At 36.4% G+C, this 26,395-nt stretch overlaps 1 long non-coding RNA gene across 1 annotated transcript in view; it reads left to right on the top strand.

Moving 5' to 3' along the window:
- Window positions 1-21,165, top strand: part of LOC111094606 — a 43,458-nt gene extending 22,293 nt beyond the window's left edge. Inside the window, exons 4-6 of the long non-coding RNA XR_005354985.1 lie at window positions 8,415-8,604; window positions 19,043-19,215; window positions 20,766-21,165. This is a non-coding gene — a long non-coding RNA (uncharacterized LOC111094606). The remainder of the gene's footprint in view (window positions 1-8,414; window positions 8,605-19,042; window positions 19,216-20,765) is intronic.
- The last annotated feature ends 5,230 nt before the right edge of the window (window positions 21,166-26,395 follow it).

Raw genomic sequence — 26,395 nt, 5'->3', positions numbered from 1 at the left:
TGAATAAAGAAGATACACCATATATTTCTCTATATATTTATATATGTGTGTGTATGTGTATATATACACAGTCACTTATGAATATATATAGAATATGCATATATATATACATATAGAATATATGAATATATATAATAGAATATTACTGCGCCTTATAAAAATGAAACCTTGCCATCCATGACAACATGGATGGACCTAGAGGGTATTATGTTAAGTGAAATAAGTCAGACAGATGTGTATATATATATATATATATATATATCCAATGATTTCACTTACAGGTGGAGTCTAAAAAACAAATAACGGCAACAAGAAAAAGACAAAACAAAAGAACAGACTCTTAAATATGGAGAATAAGCTGATGGTTGCCAGAGAGGAGGGGGTGGGGAGAATGAGTAAAATGTGTAAAAGGGATTAAGAGATACAGAATTTCAGTAACAGAATAAGTCATAAACATGGAAAGTACAGCTTAGGGAATGTAGTCAGCAACACTGTAATAATATTGTCTGGTGACAGATGGTGACTATACTTATGGTGGTGAGCACTGAGTACTGTATAGAATTATTAAATCAATATGCTGTACACCTGAAGATAATATAACATTGTGTGTCAATTATACATCAATACTAAATTTAAAAGAATATCACCACCACTACCATCATCATCAACATCATCATCATCATCATCATCACCAATTTACAGAATATACTGACTCATTTCCTATTCTATTTTCTCTGTTTCAGGTTTTTTGTTTGTTTGTTTGTTTGTTTGTTTTTTTACACTCTCTTTACCTGCCAAGCTCCATCATATTTTCTGGTAATGATGTTTCCATTTTATGGCTTCTGAAAAACATGCCAGATGTTAAGGTTTTTTTTCTGTTATTCTTTCAGAAAATTCACACTGCGGCCATTGATGTCCTGTTTTCAAATGGGGAGCTCTAAATTACTGCAAACATTAGGCCTTGGCTGCCTCTTAAATCTTTTCCAGCTGCTGGCTTTGAAGGGAGTATGGCCATTAGTCATTTGGGATATATTTTAACCCTTTGGATAATAATGAGACATCTACTCACATAATGTTGGAAGTGGAGCTCCCACTGCCCCATAGAAAATTCTCTCTTGCCTCAGTAAATAGTCCGGCAAACAAGAAAGACACTGCTGAATTTATTTTGTAGTACATTCTTCAAGCCTAAGATGATCTGGCTCTAAATATCCATGCTACTTGTGCAAGGAAGCATCTATGTGCACTAGTTTAAGACACAGCTTTCTGCAGTGGACAGTTTCTAGACAAAAACAATGACAGGGGGAGAGAAATGTTCCAGTAGCTGTAGACCTCAGGTTCTCAACGCTGGTTGCACTGTATATTCATTAGGAGGATGTATTAGAAATCCTGAAGCATAGCTGCCTTTCATGACTATTTCAGTTAGACCCCTTGAAGATTGGGTTCTAGGCATCTGGAGTTCTGAAGAGCTCTCTGGTTTTTCAGTTCCCTCCAAGGACCAGTACAGAGTGTTTCAGAAGTTTTCATTGGTCCTCAACATAATGAGAAAAATGAAGTCAAAGTAGCAGAATTTTCAAAACTCAAATTTGGTGGTTTAATAAAGATTGTCCTTTATTTGGATAGCAGCCATCCTCCCTTGCAATACTTGAGAAAATCTTTAACCACCACTGACTAAATAAAAAGCCACTACAACTCAGCTTGCAGCAGGCTACATACCCGGAGAAAAAGCAAGATTGTAATCAAGGCCTGTAATTTAGAACATCTGCCCTTCTGGCTTCAATCTGGGCTCCCATTTAAATAAGCACTGTTTCCTCTGTTTGTAACAGAGCATGTGACAATCTTGGTATGCATTGCCTGTGTTTCCCTATGCGCTATCAGGAAGTTGTCTCCTGTAGGCTCAGTTTCATCTGCTCTGGAGGTGTCTGGTTTTTTTGTGGGGCACCCCCATAACTCCCAACATAAATTTCGTGTATGACACCCAGCCTATACTTGAAATCAGATTGTTCTAGACGTACACTCTTCATGTTCTGAAAATCTGGAAGCTTGGTTGTGTGCAATGCATTAGAAGACATATAAAGAACAATTTAGTTTTATGTATACAGATTATGTTCTTCCTGTTTTTTTTAATGATACCAATAGTAATTGTAGCTTCAACAAATTACGCATTTCTGTGATAAAATTAAAATCTTGGTAATGCTCTGTTGGGAAGACTCATTAATTTATTTTTAGTTGTACTGGATTGTGAAATGCAAAAGTCTAGGAGACAAAAGTGTGGCAGAAAGTATCCAGAACATGCTAACTTTCATTATTAGTGTTTTGCTAGTAATCAGTGATGGCCGTTTACTATTCTAATCAGCTTCTTAGAGAGGTTTCCTCTCTAGGGCCACCAGAAACAGACAAACAACCTTTACTTGACAAGTTTCCATTTCATACAATTCTGAGAACTCAAACCCATTCTTCTATAATTGAGTTCAGTTATCAAATGCTAAGAGAGAAATATGTGCTTCATGGGAAAGATATTCTTGCTGCAGCCTTGAACAGCTTCTGAAAACACAATCTTTCCCTCCTCTGATTTCCTGCACACCTGATCAGTCCCCTTGACTGGCATTTATCACTTGCTTGCTAGAGTTATATGTAATTATGTACAAACAGATCCTTGGCATCATTGCAAATTTAACATTCTCAGTTTCAACTCTTCATAAGTGACCCTGAAGGGTCTATAATTTGTATAATTTGTCATACTGTTGTGGTATGAATTTAAATTACACTCACTTTGAGCTAGTGTAAAAAAAAAAAAAAAGTGAATACAATTGCCTGGACCCAGTATCTCTCCTCAATACAGCTCTGTAGTTCTCGTTTGTCATTTGTATAAGATCACAAGTTTTTATTTTTGTTGAAGCAACTAAGAATATTTTAGGGAAAACTGTAATAGTAATGAACTAGTGTTGTAAGGCTGTTTGTAGAAAAAGTTTGACAGAACTAAGACTCAGAAGAAATAATAACAAAAGATAGCATTAGATGCATGCAGTATGCCTAGAACCACTAAAACAACTTTATATTCCCAATTTTATTGGACCCTCAGAACCCCACAGTTAAATTATATCATTAAATTCACTTAAAAGAGGAGAATAAGGATCAGAGAGTTTGGATTAAAGTGACAGCAGCAGAGTCAAGATATGAGAAAAGTCATGTCTAACTCCCAAACGTGTATTTTTTTGTCCTCTTATTCCCCTTGTAAAAATTTAGATATAATTGACATGCAACATTATGTTTCAGGTGTACAACATAGTGATATTTGTATATATTGTGAAAATAACACCATTAGTAAAGTTAACATCTGTCACCACACAGTTACATCCTTTTTCTTGAGTCATCCTGCCATACATTATGTCTCCAGGCCTTATCCATAGCTATGAGTTTGTACCTTTTAACCCTCTTCACCCATGCCATGACTACCATTGCCCATGGCAACCAATCTGTATCCCTAAGTTGCTCTTTTTGTTGATTTTATTTTATTTTTTCAATTTAGGTATATTTGACTTATAGCAGGTATATTAGTTTCAGATATACAATATACTGATTCAATGTTTGTACATATTTGGAAATAATCGTCACAAGAAATCTTGTTAATATCCATCGCCATACATAGTTATAAATTTATGTATGTGATGAGAACTTCTAATGTGTACTTTTAAATTCCTAGTGTTCTCGATTCTACTCACCTTTCCATCACTCCACATGATTTTTTATATTCTTTCTCTGTTGTAAGCTCTCTTTGGCCATGAGTTTAACTTTATTCATATATTCCTTGGAGCACATATACCAAAACTTCTGCTATAACAGGATTTGTTGAATACAGATGGATGGGTGAATACAAGAATGAATAATGCATTCGCTAATTTCATTCACTTGCCTTCTCTTTACTTCATCAGCAAAAATTGAATGAGAACAAACATTCTTACATGTGCATTTATTCCATGTTCTCCAGTAATGCTACAGAATTTCTAAATGTTGAATACAGAGAAATTCCTTTGCATTTAAGGGACTCCCAGGTCAAAGAGTAATGAAACATTTCCTTTACCAATGGTGTTAAACACTATGAGCCAACCTCTGTAGTTCATCTAGTTGTGTTCCAATGTCATTCACAGATTTTTCAAGGGAGAGCTGGCTTGAAATCAGTAAGCACCAGGAGCACCCTACCTTTCTTTACTTAGAGAGTAAGAAAACATTGTATTCTTTTATGAAGAAGTGTCTAAAAGACCCTAAAATAACACATGATTTTTCCATCTGTGTACTAATCAAGTTTCTGTAGAGTAACAGAACCAAGGGGAGCTAGATATAGATAGATAGATAGATAGATAGATAGATAGATAGATAGATAGATAACAAAATTTATTATAAGGAGTTGACTTACATATTTATGGAGGCTGAGAAGTTCCATAATCTGCCATGTGCAGCTGAGGAACCAGAAAAGTCAGTGACATAATTCAGCCTGGGCCTGAACTCCAAGAACCAGGGTAGCTAATGGTATAAGTCCAAGTCCAAAAGCCCAAGAGCCAGGAGCACCAATGTCTAAGGGCACAAAAAGACGGATGTCTCTATTCAAGCAGAAAAAGCATAATCACCCTTCCTCCTACTATTTGTTCTACTGGGGCTTTCAGTGAATTGGATGATGCCCACCCATACTGGGAGGATGGGCTTCTTAACTTAGTTTACCAATTTCAAATGCTAATGTCTTCCAGAGACATCCATGGTTGTCTCACACATGCACCCAAGAATGTTTTAACAGCTACCTGGGCATTCATTACCCAGTCTAGTTGACTTGTGAAATTCACAAACTTCATATATTGCCATGGAACTAATCAAGGAATTATTTGTTTTTAATTATAATAAATGGCAAGAAGAACACCGGGTACAGAGCAGGCAGATACACCCAATTGGGGTGTGGGGGGGCTCTGGGCAAGCTTCCCTTAGGAAATGATATATGAACTGGAACTGAAAGAGGATGCAGATATCTAAATTAGAAAATTAATTCAATATATGTGGGAGTTGAGTTGTTGAAACAGGAACAAGTGCCCAAGGCAGATGGAACAGCATGTGTAAGGGTTTAAAGCAGAAAGGATAAGGAAGCATTTGAAGAATTGGGAAAGAATGTGGGTGAATTTTGGTGATTGAAACCCTAAAGAAATATAAATATGATCCAAAATTCAGTTTGTAGTGCTGTACCCATGTCACTTTTCTGGTTTTGATGAAGTATTATAATTACGATAGGTATCATTAGAGGAACCTAGGGGAAAAGTTCATAGGAACTTTCTGTACTACTTTTTTCCAACTTCTTATTAGTCTGAAATTATTTCAAAATAAAAAGTTTTCTTAAAAAAAGAGAACATATAGAAAATGACCTTTGCAACTCAGTTTGAAATTGGGTACCAATTCATGGGTACCAATAAAACTATGCATATATCATTACATTCTCAAGTGTAATTTTCTGTGTTCTTTTGACATGTGGAGTGTTATATTTCCTTAAATTATTGTTAGTGCTTCACATCTGACCTACCCCCCTGGGGAGGTAGGTCAGATGATAGTCATCTTTTTTTTTTTTTGATAGTCATCTTTAAAGCAAACAATAATCATGATTTTGGACAGACCAAGATGAGAATTAGCTCTCTACTTCTTTATCTTCACATGTCAGCACTGTTCTGTGGAATATATTATTTGTAGGCATCTATACTTCATGAACTGAGGCTCAGGGAGAGTAGCTGAATCACATTGCATGACAGTCTAAGGAGAATGTGCTAACGGAAGGCCAAAAGAACTACCACCTACAATATTGTGTAACAGCTACAGTGACAACCTTGCTTATTTCTAGATAGGATTTTTTTTTTCAGTCTAGTGCTGGTTACAGAATCTGAGACACAGAACCAGGGAGCCCTGGATATTTAGCCTCATAGATTGCTAGAACTGAGCTAGGATTGACTTACTGTCACCAGCACAATTGTCATTTCTCTGAAATGTGGCATTGAGCACTCACATCTAATTATGTCATTCCTGTGCTCAAGATTCTGCAGCTGTTTCCTGTTGCTCACAGGATTAAACACAAATCCCTTTGGAAGATATCTGGGTTTTCCATGATTCAGCCACTGCCTGGTTTTCTAAACTCATTGTTTTTCCTTACATTTCACTGTTAGCAAATTCTTGCACTGATCTTCAAAGACCCTCAGCTTCTGTATGCCTCTGAGCAAATGAATGAGTTTTCTTAACTTTTGTGTCTTAAAACCTACTGTCTGTGAAGCTTTCTTTTACCTTGTCCAAACTTAGAGACATCTTTCTTATATTCTTATCCATCCTGTAAGTAGCTACATTGCATCAACTGTCATTCTGCATTATAACATGTTGTGTATCCACTAAGCTACAGGCTTCTTGAGGACAAAGTTCTTTCTTTCTGCTGTCTTCAATACCTAGAAGACTACCTGACACAGTGTAGGTTTTAATTAAAAAACTGATGAATGAATGAAAACACAATCTATGGAGTGATACTTGCCTTAATTAAAAGGAAAAAAATGTTATAATGTATTCTGATAGGAGTCATCAATATTAATCCAAAGGAATTTATGTCCATGACTCTAAAATATCAGTAAGAGATCAGATTGTGGTTACTCCAAATGGACTTGCCTACCATTATATCCCATGCATGTTGGTTAGGGAAACCATGTGGTTAAAAAATACTATCTACTTCAAAAGTAGAAAACAGAATCAGAATTATTATGATATCTACAGGACATAAATTTTTAAAAAGTAGTTAATTCCTTTTTTATTTGGCTGCCCTACCAAGGGGCTAGAGATATATATTTTCTATTCTAATGAAGTTATTTTTTATGATAATAGTCTTTTTCATTGCCTTATGAAAACTTTTGGTGAAAGGACAATGATTGGGCGGTGACGGGGGTGGGGGGATATCAATGCCTACAATCCCTCTAGGGAAACCTTTAGGTAAATTTATTTCCTTTCTCAGGTCATAATTGTAATATATTCCAATTCTACAAAGGACTTAGCAAGAGCAAATATATGAAAGTGGCATGTCAAAAGAAGCTACAATCCTGTATGACCTGAGGCTTGCAAAAATATCCCAAATACCCCAAAATATTGACTTATTCCAAAATACCCCCCAATAAATGTGTTTTTGTTTGTTTGTTTGTTTAGGATTTCAAAGTGTTCCAAAATATTCCAGGGAACAAAAAAGTAAGATGGAGATCAAATAGTATGTATCTTAACACTGATAATAGCTGAACACTGATAAGACTGAAGAATCAAATTGAATTCACTGATTTAAACATTTATAAGATAGGATTCAAATTGATATTTTTGAAATTTATAGTTCAACTTAATGAAATAGACATTTGTGCCGATTGCATGGCAGATGCTTTATTAATTATTGGGATATTGTGATCAATAAGCATAGACCTGCCTTTAAGAGGCTCACAGTCTGGAAAGAAGCAGAACTTGCAGCACATAAAGCCCACAGACAATTCCCATGGAATTCTATGCATTTGCCTGTGGGTGACATAACATCAAATTATTTAGCTAAGTGACTTGCTGTAGAAGGCAAATAATACTGACAAACCACAAAGTTGTTGTGAAGACTATATATGAAAATTACTGTAAGTGCTCAGGAATTCCTGGCTGGAGGTAAATACACAAATATATTTCAGCTGACAAAGTGAAATAATCATTTTCCTAAAGTATATTTATGTAGGTGATAGGACTAAAAGGAAAAATAGGAACCCATAGTAGTCTTAACAAATTATAAGACAATATAGCCTTAATTTCAAAGATAATTTTTTAAAATGCAACTTATTTCTGAAGAAGAAAGAGTAAAGATTCTCTATGTTCCCCATGAGAGGTAAATGCAAAGAAACGGCCTTCAGTCCAATTTCTGGAAAACTCCACATTCATCAGAACTGGCTATCCAAAAATGGACTGAATTGCTTCATGAGTTAACGTAGTCTTTGCCATGCAATTTATCAAGCATCATGAAGAACAGCTTGGGATTGCAGAGAGATTAAGGTAAGCAATAATTTAGGAATAATTAGTAATAAGCAATGGATCCAACCAGATGCTATAAAAGCCTCCAAAACTGAATCTGTGGCCTGACTCTTCATTTATTTTGCCACAGAGAGGAGGCCATAATCAAGTTTTGGCTGTCACTTTATCAATCAAACTGACTGTGTTCTGATTGGTTACAAGCTAATTTTAGAGCAACTTACTAACCATGCTGTGAAATGATTGATTTCTCAATGACTAGCCATCATTTTGCTTTCCTGGTTCCCCGTAATGGAATCCACAAAATCAAGATAATCACAAATCATTGATGAACAGGCTACGTGCCATTATTCCAAACTGAGCTTTCTCTTCATTAGGATTTGTCTTTGAAGCTCTGAAAACAACGTGCTTTTTCCATCACCAAGTCTACTCATCAACACATACCTTGTACTTTTGCCAGAATAAAATAATTGGTTGCAAGGATCACCATGATTATGCCTAAAGGTAGTCACTGAAAGCTATCATTGGGTCTAATACAATGAAGTCTGGAATCAGAAGGACCAAAACGTGAGTACCAGCTTTATCCAGTACAGCCCTGGGGAAAGGTAACCTGCCTATCACTCAGCTTTCTAACTGGTAATATAGTGCTAATATATTTACTGTACAGGAAATTTATAGAGGAAAAATAGATGTTTTACCATGCTTAAAATGGAATTTAGTATCCTTAATGTTAAATAATAAAAATAATTTTTTGTTAATATATCCCCTTCTTTTCACATCTTGGTGTCTCTCACCATTTATTGACCCGACACACTATAGAGAGGACTGGTGATGTCAGAACTGGGATAATTTATAAAGTCACCTACTTTAAGTCTCTCCTTTATAGAGAAGAAAACTGAGACCTCAGATGCCACAGCTTAATAAGGACTAGCAGGTAAACAAAGGAAGAAAAAACATAGTCTATCTCCTACCTCCCAGCTGATGCTCTTTCTACATGGCATCTCTGATAAGGTCACAGATTTGAAAGAGAGATTTCTCTTGTCTTAGGAAAATGAAGTACAGCATAAGGAATCGCAAAGAACATGAATGGTAAAGTAAAATTATTCTGGGTTTCACTCTGTTTGCCACTTATTGGATGGGAACTCTGAGCAAATGACAACCTTTTGGACTCTTTGCTTTCTCACTTAAATTGGTGAGTGTACCTCATGAGGATTCTGTAAAAATGTGAAATAAAGAATGTAATATCCTTAGCATAGCATTTGCTACATTAAGAATTATTGCTACATATTCACTAAGAATAATACAAATAAGAGTAAGGGGTTTGGGCATCATAATAGGGTCAAGGAGGTCAAGGGAACAGGAAGTCTTCCTGGCTTTTCCCAATTCCCTTCAGCATTGTGGTCACTCTTAGAACAGGAATTAGCTTCTGCCATGGGAAAACACTCATGTGTCACGTCTTCCTCCTGCTCCAGTAGTTATCAGAAAAAAAAAAAAAACACAAATATTTTTCTTAACCTCTCCCTTCAGCTTTTCCAAGTTCTAGTTCCTTCTCCACTCCAAATAAATATTCTCCTCAGGGAACACCCACACAGTACCTGCCACGTGCTCAGCTTCTGGCCCGATTCTGTTTTTGAAGTGCATGAGCACCCCTGAACACCATGCATCCAGGGCTGAGACATCCATCAAAATCTCTTTTCAGTGACTGTGGCTGCCTCCAAGGTCTGTTCGCTGTTCTGGTGAATTAACTTACACCCACAGCTAAACCTAATCCTGCCAAGTTCTTCAAGGAATTTAGGGCTCCATGAGTTTAGCTCTCTAATCTCTACACACTGCAATGTTACATGCAACCAGATACAGTGTGCACAATTTTACAGTATATTCCATCTGACTGCTTCTACTTCAGCTGCTGTGCTATCCAGAATGCTCTGACCTGTCGTTTCAGTTCAGGTGGGCATCTCCTTGTTGGCTAAATATTTCTGCTGGATAAGCTGGCTGTAGAGTGATTTCTTTGTAGAAAAAAATAAATGTCTTAAGTTTTATGATACATACAGAGATAAAGTTCTATAAGGATTCTTTTTTTAATGTCCCCAAAAGGAAGTTAAAACTTTCAGTTTGGATATTAAAAACAACAAACTCAGGCAAACCTCTCGGGTCCCCTCCTTCCTTGGGAGCTTTGTATTATCACTTTGTTATCACTCAATAAACCTTGCTTTGATGCTCAAGAAAAATAATAAAAATTAAAAGAAAAACTCATTTGTATTATGCCCATGACACTGTGCTTACCAGAAGTACTTACAGTGACTTCACAAAGTCCCTTAACTTTGGTAGCTGCTGTCTGCTACTTTTTCTTTCATCCTTCTCTCATGTCTGAATTCTCTAATTTTATACTTTTTGTTTTTTCTTGATGCAGACTGACATATATAGATACTTTATGTAGAAGGCTATGGTTAAGAGTTCTATTTTGTGGTCAGATAAACTTGGTTTGAGTTCCAGCTTCTCTGTATGTTTTGTGAGTTTGTGAAAAATGCTTAGTCTTGCCTCAGTTTTCTCACTTGTGAAGAGATATTATAGTAGTACCTACTTAAAAGCTAGGAGGAGTAAATTCTGCATGTAAAATACATATACAAAGACTTTGTACCATTCTCTTCGTGGAGTATGACCTATATATATATACTATAACATCTAGCCTACTGGGGTTGACATGATAAAACTCTAGCAATCAGAGGAGTGAAAATTTGGAAGTTACATTTGTTAATCACCACTAGCACTTGACAGATGTTATCTCAGTTTTCACAACTCTAAAAGTTAAGTATTTTTTCAAAATATTTTATTTATTTACTTATTTGGGAGAAAGAGAGAATGAGTGGGAAGAGAGAGTGAGGAAAGGAGGATTCTCTGCTGAGCAGGGAGCCCAACTTGGGGCTCGATCCCAGGACCGTGGAATCATGACCTGAGTGGAAGGCAGACACTTAACCAACTGAGCCACCCAGGTGCCCTTAAAACTTAGGTATTATATTCTTTTCACAGTTGAGGTAATTGAGGTTCAGAGAATTTTAATTAACTTCCCAAGATCACTCAGTGAATAGGCATGGAGGGAATATTTGAACTAGGTTATGTTAAAAGTTATCTTTAACTTTTATTACTTTTTTAGTTTGAAAATTTAGATACATAGGTAAACTGGTAGGCCATAGTTGTGTTTTGGTTGGTTGAGTAAGGATTTTTTCAATGATCTCAGATTAAAATATTAGAACAAAAATGAACATCTAGCATCTTTGGGTTCCATTCCTATTTGGAGACAATTGCCTAAAACTCAGAGTCAGTGTCTTTTCCAAGTAGACATGCATCTCTACCAACCCCTACTGCTTCACAAATTTCTATCATCTGCTTGGCTTCCACTGTGTATAACTTCCTGCTTGCTTAAGAAGAGGTAAGGTATACAATGTATATTATTTTTCTTAGTGTGGCAGAGCAATCTAACCTTATGTACACTGAATGAATATCAAACTAGGCACACTATATGCATTATCTGCCTTTCAATCAAAGGAGACATTAATTAATATTTACTGATTATATGTTTATATATTACCCTATACAGTTGATTCACACATAAATATTAAATATTTTAGATGCACTGAATTACAGGAACAGAAGATGGCAGAGTAGGAGGATCCTGAGCTTATCTTTTCACATGAACACACCAAGGTAATGGCTACATCTATACAACAAATTCTGAAAATGACCCGAACTGGTAGAATGGATCTTCCACAGTTAGTCATAGAGAGAAGGCCGCATCAAAGTGGGTAGGAGAGGCAGAGACATGGTTGGTAAAAAAAATTCCTGGGTCAACTAATCACAAAAAGGAGGGACATCACAAGCACAAAGGAACAAGGGGATGAGATCCCACACCAGGCACCTCTAGTCCTGGGTAATCACACGGGGAAAAGTCCCCATAACATTTGCCTTTGAAAACCAGTGGGGCTTAACTCCCAGAGTTTAAAAATCAGTGAGCTTAATTTCAGGAGAACCAGAGGGGGACACAAAACCAAGTCTCTACCCTTACAGAGTCAGCACACTAAATAACTCATCCCAACACACAGCAGAGGAGCAGCAGTTTGAAAAGCACCTGGGTTATCTGTGAAGGAGATTTATTAACCAATCTTGGATTGTATGCTGGAGCAGCAGAAAACTGTAGGAGATTTTTCCAGGAACAAAAGTGCTGGCAGGTGCCATTTCTTTTCCCCTGCTCCAGACTAGACAGCTGGATGCTTAAGAAAGTCAGTATTGAAACTCTCCATGTACCTGGTTCTCATTACTAGGAAGCATTACAGTATGACACCATGCAACCTCTTCTACACAAGGTCAGTACTTTTAAGACCAAAAGATTTAGCTATCTTACCTCATTCACAAAAACAAGCAGACTTTTAGATGAAATTAGGAGAGGAAGGAATATATCCCTAAAGAAAAAAAAAAATACAAAACTACAGCAAAAGAGCTAAATGGAATGGAGCTAAGCAATATACCTGAAAGAATTCAAAGTACTGCTCAATAAAAGTACACAATAGACTAGAAAAAAGAATTGATGAGCTCAGTAAGAACTTCAACAAAGAAAGAAAATATAAAAAGGAACCAGTCAGAGCTGAAGTATTCAGTTAATGAAATGAAAATACACTAGAGGGAATTAACAGGAGATCAAACAATGCAGACAGTGGATTAGCAATCTAGAAGACAAGGTACATGAGAGCAAAAAAAACTGAACATCAATCCATCAATCAGTCGAATATGTTAAGGGAACTCTGCAACATCATTAAGTGTAACAACATTTGCATTATAGAGATCTCAAAAGGAGAAGAGAGAAAGGGGGGCAGAAAAGTTATTTGAGGAAATGATAGTCCAGAAAGGACAATTTTTGTTTTAGGTTTTATTTCTTTATTTAGGGAGAGGGAGCATGAGTGGGGGGGAATAGCAGAGAGAAGAGGGAGAGAGTGAATCTCAAGCGCACACTCCCTGATGAGCACAGAGCCCAGCATGAGCTAAATCTCATGACCCTGATATGATCTGAGTCAAAAATCAAGGGTCAGATACTTAACTGACTGAGCCATCCAAGCTCCCCAGGACAGAGAATTTCTAACAAGATAAACCCAAGGAGGTCCACACCAAGACATGTTAATTAAGTTGCAAAAAATAATGATAAAAAGAGAATTTTAACAGAAGCAAGAGAAAAGAAAATAGTTACATACAAAGGAAACCCCTTAAGGCTATCAGCTCATTTCTCAGCAGAAACGTTGAAGGTCAGAAAAGAGTGGCATGATAATTTAGAATTGAAGGAGAAAGAAGGAGTTTCTCTTCTTCTCTGGACAAAGAAAAATTAAAGGATTTCGTCACCACTGAACCAGCCTTATAGGAAATGGCAAATAGAACTCACTAAGTGGAAAGATAAGGCCATATAAAAAGAAAATTATGAAAGGGAAAAAATTCACTGGTAAAAGTAAACATATACAAAAGATAGAAAAATCAATTAAAAACAGTATGTGGATTAAAACATAAAAGCAATAATAAAATTAATTCTATTTATAAAAATTAGTCATGGATACACAAAATAAAAATATGTTAAATAAGATATCATATACAAAAACATGGGCAAGGGGAGTAATATTTAGTACACATAAATATGTTCAAACTTAAGCAACCATAAAATAATACACACTGCTATGCACATAATATGTTATATATGAACCCCATAGTAACCACAAATATAAAGCCAGCAATAGACACACACACACACACACACACACACACACAAATCAAGAGAAAGCAAGCATGACATTAAACAAAGCCATCACACCATAAGGGAAGAAAGCATGAGAAGAAGAAAGAAGCAGAAAGAACTACAAAAACAAACAATACAATTAACAAAATAGCAAGAAGTATATACCTGCCAATAAGTATTTCTTTTAAAAGCATTATTTATTTATTCTAGAGAGTGAGGAAGGGCTGAAGGAGAAAACAGAATCCTAAAGCAGACTCCCTGCTGAGGGTGGAGTCTAGTGCAGAGCTCAATCCCAGGGCCCTGAGATCATGACCTCAGCCAAAATCAAGCATTGGCCCCTTAACCAACTGAGCCACCAGGTGCTCCCCAATAAGTATTTTAAAAGTAAATGGACTAAATGCTCAAAAGACATAGGGTGATTGAATGGATAAAAAAACCCCAACATCCTACTGTATACCAACTACAAGAGATTCACTTCAGATGAAAGCACATACTTACTTACTGAAAGTGAAAAGATTGAAAAATATATCCCATGCAAATGAAAGAGAAAAAAGCACCAGGGTAGCAATGCTTATATAAGATAAAACAAACTTTAAAATAAAAACTGCAGCAAAAGACAAAGAAAGGCATTACATGGCGATAAAGGGGTCAATCCAACAAGAGGATGTAACAATTATAAATATCTATACACCCAAGATAGGAACATCTAAATATATAAAGCAAATATTAATAGATATAAAAGATATATTGACAGTAATACAATAGGAGGGGACTTTAAAGCCCCACCTACATCAGTGGATAGATCATCCAGACAGAAAATCAACAAGGAAACATTGGCTTTGAATGATACATCAAACCAGATGGACCTAACAGATATGCATAGAATATTCATCTAAAAATAGCAAAACACACATTCTTTTCAAGTTCGCATGGAACATTTTCCAGGATAGATCATGTTAGACCACAAAACAAGTCTCAATAAATTTAAGAAGATTAATATTATGTAAAGCATCATTTCTGACTTTGATGCTCTGAAAAAAAATGGGAGAAACAGAAACATATGGAGGCTAAAAACCTACTATTAATCAACCAATGGGTTAACAAATCAAAGAGGAAATGAAACAGTACATGTAGGCAAATAAAAACAAAACACTGTAGTCCAAAATCTTTATGGCACAGCAAAAGCAGTTCTAAATGGGAAGTTTATAGTGATGCAGACCTGCCTCAAGAAACTAGAAGAAAAAAAAATCAAACAATCTAATTTTACATCTAAGCAAAAGAAAAACAACTAAAAACAAAGCCTGAAGCTTGCCAGAAGAAGGAAGAATAAAGATTAAATCAGAAATAAATAAAATACAGATTAAAAAAAAAAAAAGTAGAAAAGATCAATGAAATCCAGAGCTGGGCCTTTTAAAAGATAAATAAAAATAGTAAATATTTATTCAGACTCAGCGGGTGGGGGTGGGGAGAAGGAGAGAGAGGGAGAGGGAGCGAGAGACAGAGACAGAGAGAGGACACCAATAAATAAAATCAAAATGAAGGAATAACAACTATGACACTACATAAATACAAAGAAAATACTATTCAAAATTATATGACAACAAATTGGACAACCTAGAAGAAATGAGTAAATTCCTAGAAATACACAATCTCCCAAAAGTGAATCAGGAAGAAATACAAAATTTGAACAGACCAATTACTAGAAAGAAAATTGAATTGGTAATCAAAAATCTCCATCAAACAAAAGTCCAGGCCAGATGCCTTCACAGGTGAATTCTACCAAACATTTAAATAAGAGTTAATACCTATTATCAAACGATTGGAAAAATTAATACTAATTCTTCAGCTAAAATGTCCATACTATCCAAATCAATCTACAGATTTAATGCAATCTCTATCAAAATACTAATATCATTTTTCACAGAACTAGAACAAAAAAAATCCTAAAATGGGTATGGAAACACAAAAGACCTTGAATAACCAAAGCTCTTGAAAAAGAAGAACAAAGCTGGGGGTATCACTATCCCAAATTTCAAAATAAATTTCAAATCTGCAGTAATCAAGACAGTATAGTACTGGCACAAAAATAGATACAAAAATTAATGAAACAGGATAGAAAGTCCACAAATAAACCTATGCCTATATGGTCAATTATTCTACAATGAACAAGGCAAGAATATACAAAGGAGAAAAAGCAGTCTTTTCAATAAATGATGTTGGGAAAATTGGACAGCCACATGCAAAAGAATGGCAACAAAACAAAATAACTCAATAAACTCAAAATGGATTAAAAACTTAAATGTGAGACCTGAAAACATAAAACTCCTAAAAGGAAAAGCAGGCAATAATCTCTTGGATATTGGCCTGAGAAATGATGCTTATAGACCTGTTTCTTGATACAAGGGAAACAAAAGCAAAAATAAACTATAATGACAATACCAAAATCATAAGCTTTTGCATGATAAAGAGAAGTCATCAACAAATGAAAAGGGCAGCCTACTGAATGAGGAAAGACATTTGCACATGGCATACCTGATAAAGGATTAATATCCAGAATTTATGAAGAACTTTTGCAACTCATAACCAGACCGCAAATAACCTAGTTAAAAATGAGCAGAACAATCTGAATAGACATCTTCCCAGGTAAGACATACAATTGGGCAACAGACACAGAACAAAATGCTCAACATCACTCATCAAGAAAATGCAAATCAAAACCACAATGAGATACCCCACAGTAGTTGCAATAGCTAGTATCAAAAAACAAAAAAATAACAACTGTTCATGAGGACATGGAGAAGATGAAACTCTTGTACGCTGTTGGTTAATGTAAATTGGTGCAACTACTATGGGAAATAGTAAGGAGGATTCTCAGAATTGAAAAATAGAAATGCTGCATGACTTAGGAATTCCACTAATGAATAATTATCCAAAGAAAATGAAAACACTAATTGGAAAATATACATGCACTCCTTTGTTTATTGCAGCATTATTTAGAATAGCCTAGAAAGTAACCTAAGTATCCCTCAAAAAATGAAAGAATATGTGAGATCTATCTATATCATTTATAACTATTTAATGGAACATTACTCAGCCATATTTAAAAAATTGAGATCTTGCCATTTCTGACAGTATGAATGGACCTCGAGAGTATTATGCCAAACAAAATAAGTCAGACAAAGACAGGCATATACATGATTTCACTTATATGCAGAATCAGAAAAACAAAACAAAGGAGGAAACAAAAAATGAACAGACTTAAATACAAAGAACAGACTGGTGGGAGGAGAAAAAGGCAAGGGAATAGGTGAAAGGGATTAAGAGGTACAAACTTCCAGTTACATAATAAATGTTCTGGAGATGAAAAGGACAGCATAGGACATACAACCAATTATATGGTAGGAACATTTTTTTTTTATGTGATTACACTTATCGTGGTTAGCACTGAGTAATGTATTGAATTGTTAAATGCCTTGCTAGGACCTATAAAGGCCAACAGAATTGAGTTGCCCTCTGACCTCACCTTAACTCTCATACTTCATCCTCCACTGCTTTTCTATTTGTTCACTCTCTCCAGGTTTCCTGGCTATTCCCATGCACTTGGTCTACAGACACTTCAGAGCCTCTGAATTTGACATCTCCTCTGCTCTAAACACTCTTCCCTACATTATCTACATGGTATCCCTCTCACAAGTTTTTACTCAAAAACACCTTCTTTGAGGGCACCTTTGTGGCTCAGTGGTTGAGCATCTGCCTTCAGCTCAGGTCGTGATTTGGGGTCCTGGGATCAAATCCCACATCAGGCTCCAGGCAAGGAGCCTTCTTTTTTTTTTTTTTTTTCATTTGAAAAATGTTTTTATTTTTTATTGGTGTTCAATTTGCCAACATATAAAATAACATCCAGTGCTCATTCCATCAAGTGCCCCCCTCAGTGCCCGTCACCCAGTCACCCCCACCCCCCGCCCACCTCCCTTTCTACCACCCCTTGTTCGTTTCCCTGAGTTAGGAGTCTCTCACATTCTGTCTCCTGGAGGGAGCCTTCTTCTCCTTCTGCCTATGTTTCTGCCTCTCTCTGTGTGTCTCCCATGAATAAGTAAATAAAATCATAAAAAAATTCCTCTCAGAAGATTTTCTTAGGTATTCTTCTAAAATATCCACCCATTTCCCAGCTGTTCGTATTTCACTTCCTTGCTTGGTTTTTCTCCTAAACTCATGACAATTTTAAACAAATGCTATAGTTTTCTTTATTCTGTTATTTTTTATCCATGCCCTTCTGGCTCTTTGAGGCCAGAAATATTATTATTTACTGCTGTTCTCTAGCCTTTAGAATAGCACCTGACACAGGGCAGGCCTTCATGAAATACTTGTTAAATGAATGAGTGAATGCTTAAATAAGATAATGTATGCCAAGCCCTTAGAGCAGTGTGTGACACTGATTGACACATTTTTCTTGATTTAGACAATGGAAAAGAGAGTAAGAACAACCCTTTCTCCTTACTCTCTTGCTCCTAAACTCCAAGGCTCCATATCTTAAGTGTGCTGTCCAAACTAGAATGTAGCCGAAATGTAATCTGCTAAACTTTCTTCCCCAAGTCCATTTTGGAAAGACATGTCATTCATAGTATCATGGGAGATCTTCTGTCCAAAGCCAAGTGCTTAATGGCTCATTTTTCCTTCCACTGTGAAATGAAAACCAAAATAAATCAAAGTAGCAACCTAACAGTCCAGAACAGCCTTAGACTAAAAGTGTAAATAAATGTGCTCAGTGATAAAAGGAAAAAAAAAAGTTTAGATACAGAAACATATTTCAATTCCTGGTTCCTAGGGATTTTGTGTAAGCAAAACTAAAGCAAGTTTTATACAAAACTTACTTCAAGATGCTCCTTTATTTATTACTCATAACTGCCAAAAAGTAAAATAAGCATTTACTAAACTTTGTAAGCCCAGAAGAATCAACTGCATATTTATTTATTTTCATTCAATAACTTGTCAAAAAAGTCAAGACATCAGCAATGAACAAGTAAAGTTTAGACACAAAGCAATTTAGCCTAGAGTGCTTTCTGGTTTATTTCTGTGTTGACTGGGACCATAGACAAGTGAAGAACAGGGTCACATCTTCGATAGATATATGGGAATTTGAATGTGTTAACAAAAACTCTCTTGCACTACTGTACAAATACCATTTGTTTTTCTTACATGCATCAGAACATATTTGCACAAATTGTTTTTTTTTTCCAGGACAAATTTTGTCGTTTAAAAGAAGATACGGGATAGGAAGATCCAAAACCACAAAGCTTTCTGGGCTCTTCTGATGGTGCACACAACTTCCCCAGAAGTTACATGAATCTTCAACCAAGGGTTATTTATCATCATGCTTCAAGATATAGAAGGTTCCTAATTCTACCTTCTCAGTAAGTTCTCATAAGCCTAAAGACTCCAGATGGACTTTCAGTAAACATGCTCCCTGACAGACTTTTGATGGAAGAATTTTTCTTTGCTTTTTGCATTATCATTTGTAAACTTTGATTCCAGAACATTGCCAGATCATTGCAACCAATGCAGTTATCCATCTGAAAGTTGAAAGTATGGTGACGGCTTAGTAAAGAGAATTCTAAATACATACACAGAGGCATACTCTTCATCCTTCCATTATCCACTCGCAGCTTCAGGCTTGTCCCTTCACCCATTCCTCTCCTTTGAGAGTTGGGGTCCAGAAAGGCACACATTTTCAGCTACTCTATTATGCTTCATTTTCCAGAGGGACAGGTCCAGTGCTTTAATTAGAGAGCATATTTTCCTTCTTAATATTTTCCCTCTTCTGCTCTTGACATTAATGTTTTAAAGCCATGTGAGGATCATTTGCTGGCCAAGTGATCACATTCAGAGGATGTCCTAGCAATAATTCACACTATTGCCATCTCTGTGTTTACCATGGGTAATCTATTCCAGCTATATTTCCCTTTCCCCAAGAAACCTAGAGCTAAGCAATCTTTTTATGTTTCTCCTTCCACTCTATCATCTCCACATGACACATTTGCTATGAGGTCCCCTATGAGGGGTGTGTATGTGTATGTGTGTGTGTGTGTGTGTGTGTGTGCACGCACACACACACCAGACCTTCAATCTGTAACTATGGACTTCAGGACAAATCCTAGCATAGTTAAGACATTTGATTCACGTACTAATCTGAAAATGAATTGCCTTCCTTGTGTCCCAGATTTTTGTGTATGAGCATAGAAAGTATAATAGACCTCATGAATCCAAAACAAAAGAAAAAATAGCTATTTACTTTGCTCTTCTTATGAGTAGCCACTCTGAGAGCTTTGTGTAGCATGCCATTTTGCTTTCACATCAGTCATTAGAGTTATTATTACTTTATACTACAGATGAGAAAATGGAGTCTTAGGGTCACAGAGCTAGTAAGTGGCAGAGGCCATGTCTGTCTGAATTCAGATTCACATTCTAGAAACACAATTTAGTATAGGAGTTGGTAAACTTATTGTATAGATAGCTAGATAAATATTTTAAGCTTTCAGGCCACATATGGTTTTTCTTCCATTCTCTTCTGTCTCTTTTTTAAAACAACTCTTTTAAAATGTAAAAACCATTCTTAGTTTAGAGGCCATACAAAAACTAGCCAAAGGCTGAGTTTGTTCTGCAGTCCATAGTTACAGTTTGAAACTGATTCTTTTTGTAGACGTGAATACCAGGATGACCTTCTCCATATCAGTGTACCCCTGCCAACATGTCACCAAACTTCAGTTCTTGCCTTTGGGAAGTCCAGTATCTACCCTGACATCATGTACATCTGATAAAATAGTGAGGAACTCAGAGGGATTTGTAAATTTCCTGGATTGGTTACTCTAGTGGACATTGCTATGCTTTACCTCCCAGCTTCCATTATCCTTTCTACTCTCATGTACTTTAATAATCTTTTGTGAATTTTTTTCTCCTCTTTCAGGGCACTCTTGATGGTTTCACTATTCAAGACACCATGCTTCATCACGTGGACTTTACCTTCTAGAACTCCAAATCATATAATAATACTACTTAATATTTGTTAGTGTGCACTGGCATCGATCTAAGCCCTATGGGGTCGCCCAACAACTCCATAAACTGGATGCTATTGTCATCTCAATCTTACAAATGAAACAAATATTCCAAGGAGCCAAAGTTAAGTGAGGACACAGAATTCAAATTCTGATGTGTCTTCTGCGAAAGCATACTCTAGCATTAGGCTCTACTGTTTCCTGACATATATAAACTCAGGAGCACAAACACTGATTAAGGGTGATCTACCCCAGCAGCAGTTTCCTGAAGAAATGGTTTATTCCTTCCTGCTACCTAGATCTACAGGGCTACCAGGGTTTTAATTTTTTTTTTGGTTGATTTCATTTGCATGACTGCACTGTAGTCTAATAAATTGGCTTTTTGACATCTATCTGGAGTCACTTTTTGTTTTTTATTATCAAAATAAGAACTGTTTCTTCATATTTTTCATATGCATTCAACTTTCAAGAGGATAGTCCTCTTAAGGTCTGAACACATTTGTTTGTTTTAAATCTGTTTTAAAGGTTACTTTAGACTGTGCTAATGTCTTACCATGGGCTCTTTCTATTATGGGGGGAGCCACTACATTCCCGGTGTGCAAAGTCCTGCTATTCAGGGCAGGGTCAGAGCTCTGCTACACAACGCAGAAGGAGTTGATACTTTAGTTCTCTCCGTGAATCCCTTTCTGGGTCAAAGAAATTGTTTGATTTTCCTAACTTGAAAACCATAAGTTTGTTTCAGCCTTGACCTCCTTACAAAGTCCCAGCAGAAGCTCACATCTTGTCATTCATGGGCTGCTATCAGTATACTCAGACATTCCAACTAGAATATTACACTTCAAGTGGCCAACCTAAGGAATGAAAATTAATTGTATCTTCAATGAAGGGATGTTGTTTTCTCTATCTCAATATTTATGACTAAAAAAACATATCTGGGGACACCTGGATGGCTCAGAGGTTGAGTGTCTGCCTTTGGCTCAGGGCATGATCCTGGAGTCCTGGGATTGAGTCCCACATCAGACTCCCTGCAAGGAGCCTGCTTTTCCCTCTGCCTGTGTCCCTCATGAATAAATAAATAAAATCTTAAAACACAACAAAACAAAAAAACATATCCATTATAAATAGGTTAAAGAAACTTTAGTGGACATCAAGTACTCTTATATATTTTTAATAGCCTTTGTGTCCCTTCCTTTTAGGTCTCCTCCTCCATTCCATGTGCTACTGATAAGGGTATCAATTCAGGGTTCTAGTTTTCAGCCACAGGGATGGATTTCCAATCCAGATGGGTCAATTATAGTACTCAGTCCAGAACAGTTACCAAAAAAGAAGAAGTGCTCCAAGTAGGACCAGTCGGTGTTCCTTTTAGAATACTTTATGCATTCACTGAGAAGAGGGATTTGGAAATTATGACATGTAAGAAGATATATCTGAAACAGCTTCCAATGTCTATGCAATGGTGAGAAGAGATCTAAAAAATAGAGTAACTAGAAATGGATCCACAAATCTATGGTTAACTAATCTTTAACAAAGGAAATAAGAATATCCAATAGAAAAAAGACAGTCTCTTCAACAAATGGTGCCAGGAAAACTGGACAGCAACATGCAAAAGAATGAAATGGGACCACTTCCTTACACTATACACAAAAATAAGCCCAAAATGGATGAAAGACCTAAATGTGAAATAGGAAACCATCAAAATCCTAGAGGAGAACATAGGTGGTAACCTCTTTGACATCAGCCATAGCAACTTCTTACTAGATATGTCTCCCGAGGCAAGGGAAATAAAAGCAAAAGTAAACTATTGGTACTTCATCAAAATAAGAAGCTTCTTCACAGTGAAGGAAATAATCAACAAAACTAAAAAGCAATCTGCAGAATGGGAGAAGATATTTGTAATTGACATAGCTGATAAAGGGTCAGTACCCAAATTCTGTAAAGGAGTTATCAAATTTAATACCAAAAAAACTCACAAATAATCCAGTTAAAAAATGGGCAAAACACAGGAATAGACATTTTTCCAAAGAAGACATAGATGGTCAAGAGACACATAAAAATTGTCTAACATCACTGATCATCAGAGAAATACAAATCAAAACTACAATGGGCTATCACCACACTCTAGTCAGAATGGTGAAAATCGACAATACAGGAAACAGGTGTTGATGAGGATGTGTAAAGGGGAGCCCTCCTACACTGTTGGTGGGAATGCAAACTGGTGCAGCCACTCTGAAAAACAGCATGGAGGTTCCTCAAAAAGTTAAAAATATTCTATGATCCAGCAATTTCACTACTAGTTATTTACCCAAAGGATACAAAAATACCAATTGAAAGGAATACATGCAGCCCTGTGTTTATAGCAACATTATCAACAATAGCCAAACTATGGAAAGAGCCCAAATGTCCATCAACTGATGAATAGATAAAGAATACACAATGAAATACATTTTTAAAGGTTTTACTTATTTATTCATGAGAGAGAGAGAGAGAGAGAGAGAGAGAGAGAGAGAGAGGCAGAGACACAGGCAGAGGGAGAAGCCGGCTCCATGCAGGGAGCCTGATGTGGGACTTGATCCTGGGTCTCCAGGATCAGGCCCTGGGCTGAAGGCGGTGCTAAACCACTGAGGCACCCAGGCTGCCCTACACAGTGAAATATTATTCAGCCATAAAAAATAATGAAATCTTGCCATTTGCTGCTACATGGTGAAGCTAGAGAGCATTATGCTAAACAAAATAAGTCAGCCGGAGAAAGACAAATACTATATGATTTCACTTATATGTGGAGTTTAAGAAACAAAACATGGAGGGGTGGAGAGATGCAAACTGGGAAACATTCTTTTTTTATTATTGGAGTTCAATTTGCCAACATATAGCATATCACCCAGTGCTCATCCCATCAAGTGCCCCCTCAGTGCCCGTCACCCAGTCACCCCAACCGCCCGCCCACCTCCCTTCCCACTACCCCTTGTTCATGGGAAACAGATTCTTAATGATAGAGAACAAACTGAGGTTGATGGAGAGATGTGGGTGGGGGATGAACTAGATAGGTGATGGGGATGAAGGAGGGCACTTGTGATGATCACAGGGTGTTATATGTAAGTGATGAATCACTAAATCCTACCTGTGAAACTAATATTACACTGAATGGTAAGTAATTGGAATTCAAATATAAATTTGAAGGGGAAAAAAACAAAGAATGGAATAGCCTAAAGGGGGAGCAGAGAGGGAGTGAAGGGGAGCCTGATGGCATCAATTTAACTCCATATCCTGCATTGCCTGAAGCCAGAACTACCTCCTTGATTTCCCTGTCAAAATGTCCATTAGTTCAATCACCTCTGTCTCTTTATATCTTTCTGCATAGAGGTATGAGTTAGGCTTTTGTCACTTGCAACTGAAAAAGTCTTGGCTCATCTTTGTGAGACTATTAATTAGAGTATATATTTAGGATTTCCAAGCATATTATTTTGTTTTTCCTTACAGTATCAACAGTTTATAATCTCTGTGTGTGTATATACATACACACATACACACACATTATTTTTGATACTCTAAGCATCTGAATGAAAGTTTAAAGTCTCAGCCACATTGACATTTCATATACCTATTAGTTGTCAAATGGTCCAAACATTCTCCTTAATGATTAAAACTGATGTCTTTTTTATTCTTATCATGAAAGCCTTTAGAATCTTCTCTTACCTAGTTGGCCCCATATCTTTATTTCTTATTTGCTTCCCTCCAGACTTTTGAGATTATCTTCTTCCATGATCAAAACCAACTTTGCCAAGAATTAAATGGGGCCATCCAATATTTTAATTAATTTTGGATTAATTAATCCTCTTTTATAAGACTTAATAATTTCCTCTAAGTCTATAGCAGACGTCTTTTGGATGCTGTCAGATGCAGTCCCTAATTTGTTTTTCAATGTACCAACCTTGCAATAGGTAAGTACACTAAGATCACCACTTGTACCACAGAAGAAATGGATGTTGTGAGGGACAGGTGGTCTGTCCCATTTACACAGCTATCGGGAGCCACAGTCTAGATTCAAATCCAAATAGTCTGGCACTAAATACAATGATATCTTCATTCAAAGTGCTTGTTGTTTTATCTAATTTGTATGCAGGGGTTCTGGTTATATTTTATCAGAAAATTACTTTCTGTTGCATTAAAAATTTTGAAAATAACTGCATATATGCCTACCTTTTATCTTTTTCAAACTTGAGGATACAGTGCTATCATGAATTCCTAAAGACCATGACCATGAAAGATGAATTTCTTGTGTGAGCTTGAACTTAGCAAAAGCTAAGTTTAGATATTAATTGTTGGGAGTAAGGAGAAGAGATAAAACTCCTCTCTTTTCTAGCACATGGAGATTGGTACAGATCTTCCTTATTTATCTTCCATCACGACAGTTTAATTCTTCTCTGTATAGCCCTGGTCCTGCCGCTCTTTGTATTAGAAGCCACTTTGATTCACAGTCATGTCTCTACACTACAGCTGTTGTTAAAAAATATATGAATTAGCTCTGAAACTAAAAATACATTCTTTCTCTGCCTGGTTAAATCTGTTGAACTATAGCTCTGTGAGTAGCCTTGATCTAACTTTATCTTTTATTATTTATTAATATCTGTATTCTGTGATCTTGAGTCACCCACACTGCCCATGTGTCCATGCTACACAGGAGAGTTTTGGGCCAGAGATAAACTCCCTGGGTAGTCTGTGGCCTGACAGTAACTTCAAAGTCTCTTGCCTCCTACTAAAAAGGAGAAAAATCTATCACAGGCTACATTCTTTTTAGGTGAACAGAATATAAAAATCTTCCTACCATTTGTCACTTCTAGCCCTCTTCATGTTACACATTAAATAAATCTGTTTTAATGTTTCAAAGCTCATGACCTCCTGTCATCTGTTGTAGAACTACATGGTTTTGGGGGAGTTTAGTTGGCCTTATGTCAGGAAAAGGTCTTATCTCAGTGGAGAATGTCACCAACCTGACCCCTTTCCAAAAGACATAGAATTGATGATCAATTATACATAGTAATTTGGTATGCATTTATTGTCTAAGGGTATTTGTCATTAAGTCATAAAAACGTGACTTTTTCCTTTCAAGTTATTTTACAGTGGCATTTGAATTTGAATTTTTGAACACAAGATTCTTGCTTTCAGTTTCTTTCTAGGTTTTAGGGTAATGGAAATATAAGCATATTATGAAAGCATCTGATTTTGGATCATAGCATAAAATGATTAAGATTTCTAGTCTACCTACCATTATCATATCAAAACACTATTATATTTTTCTTTGTTACGCAGAGGTAGAGAGAAAAATTTAAGAAAGTGTACGACAGCCATTCTATATATTTTGCCAATCCAACACCCAGTTTTTTTTCTTGAAGTAAGAGCACTCAGATTACAAGTTTGAGGACCACCACTTCTCCATTCTGAGTCCATGTGGTTCAGTTCAGGCTAACTCTATCTACTACTCCTGGAAGAGGAAAACAATCTGGGGGTGGCCTATCTGAATGCTTTATCTACCCTAGGCTACCTG

The sequence above is a fragment of the Canis lupus genome, chromosome 2 (assembly GCF_011100685.1).
Source record: "Canis lupus familiaris isolate Mischka breed German Shepherd chromosome 2, alternate assembly UU_Cfam_GSD_1.0, whole genome shotgun sequence".
Taxonomy (NCBI): Eukaryota; Metazoa; Chordata; class Mammalia; order Carnivora; family Canidae; genus Canis; species Canis lupus.
Note: the sequence above shows the minus strand (reverse complement) of the source record. Positions and strands in the feature narration are given on the sequence as shown.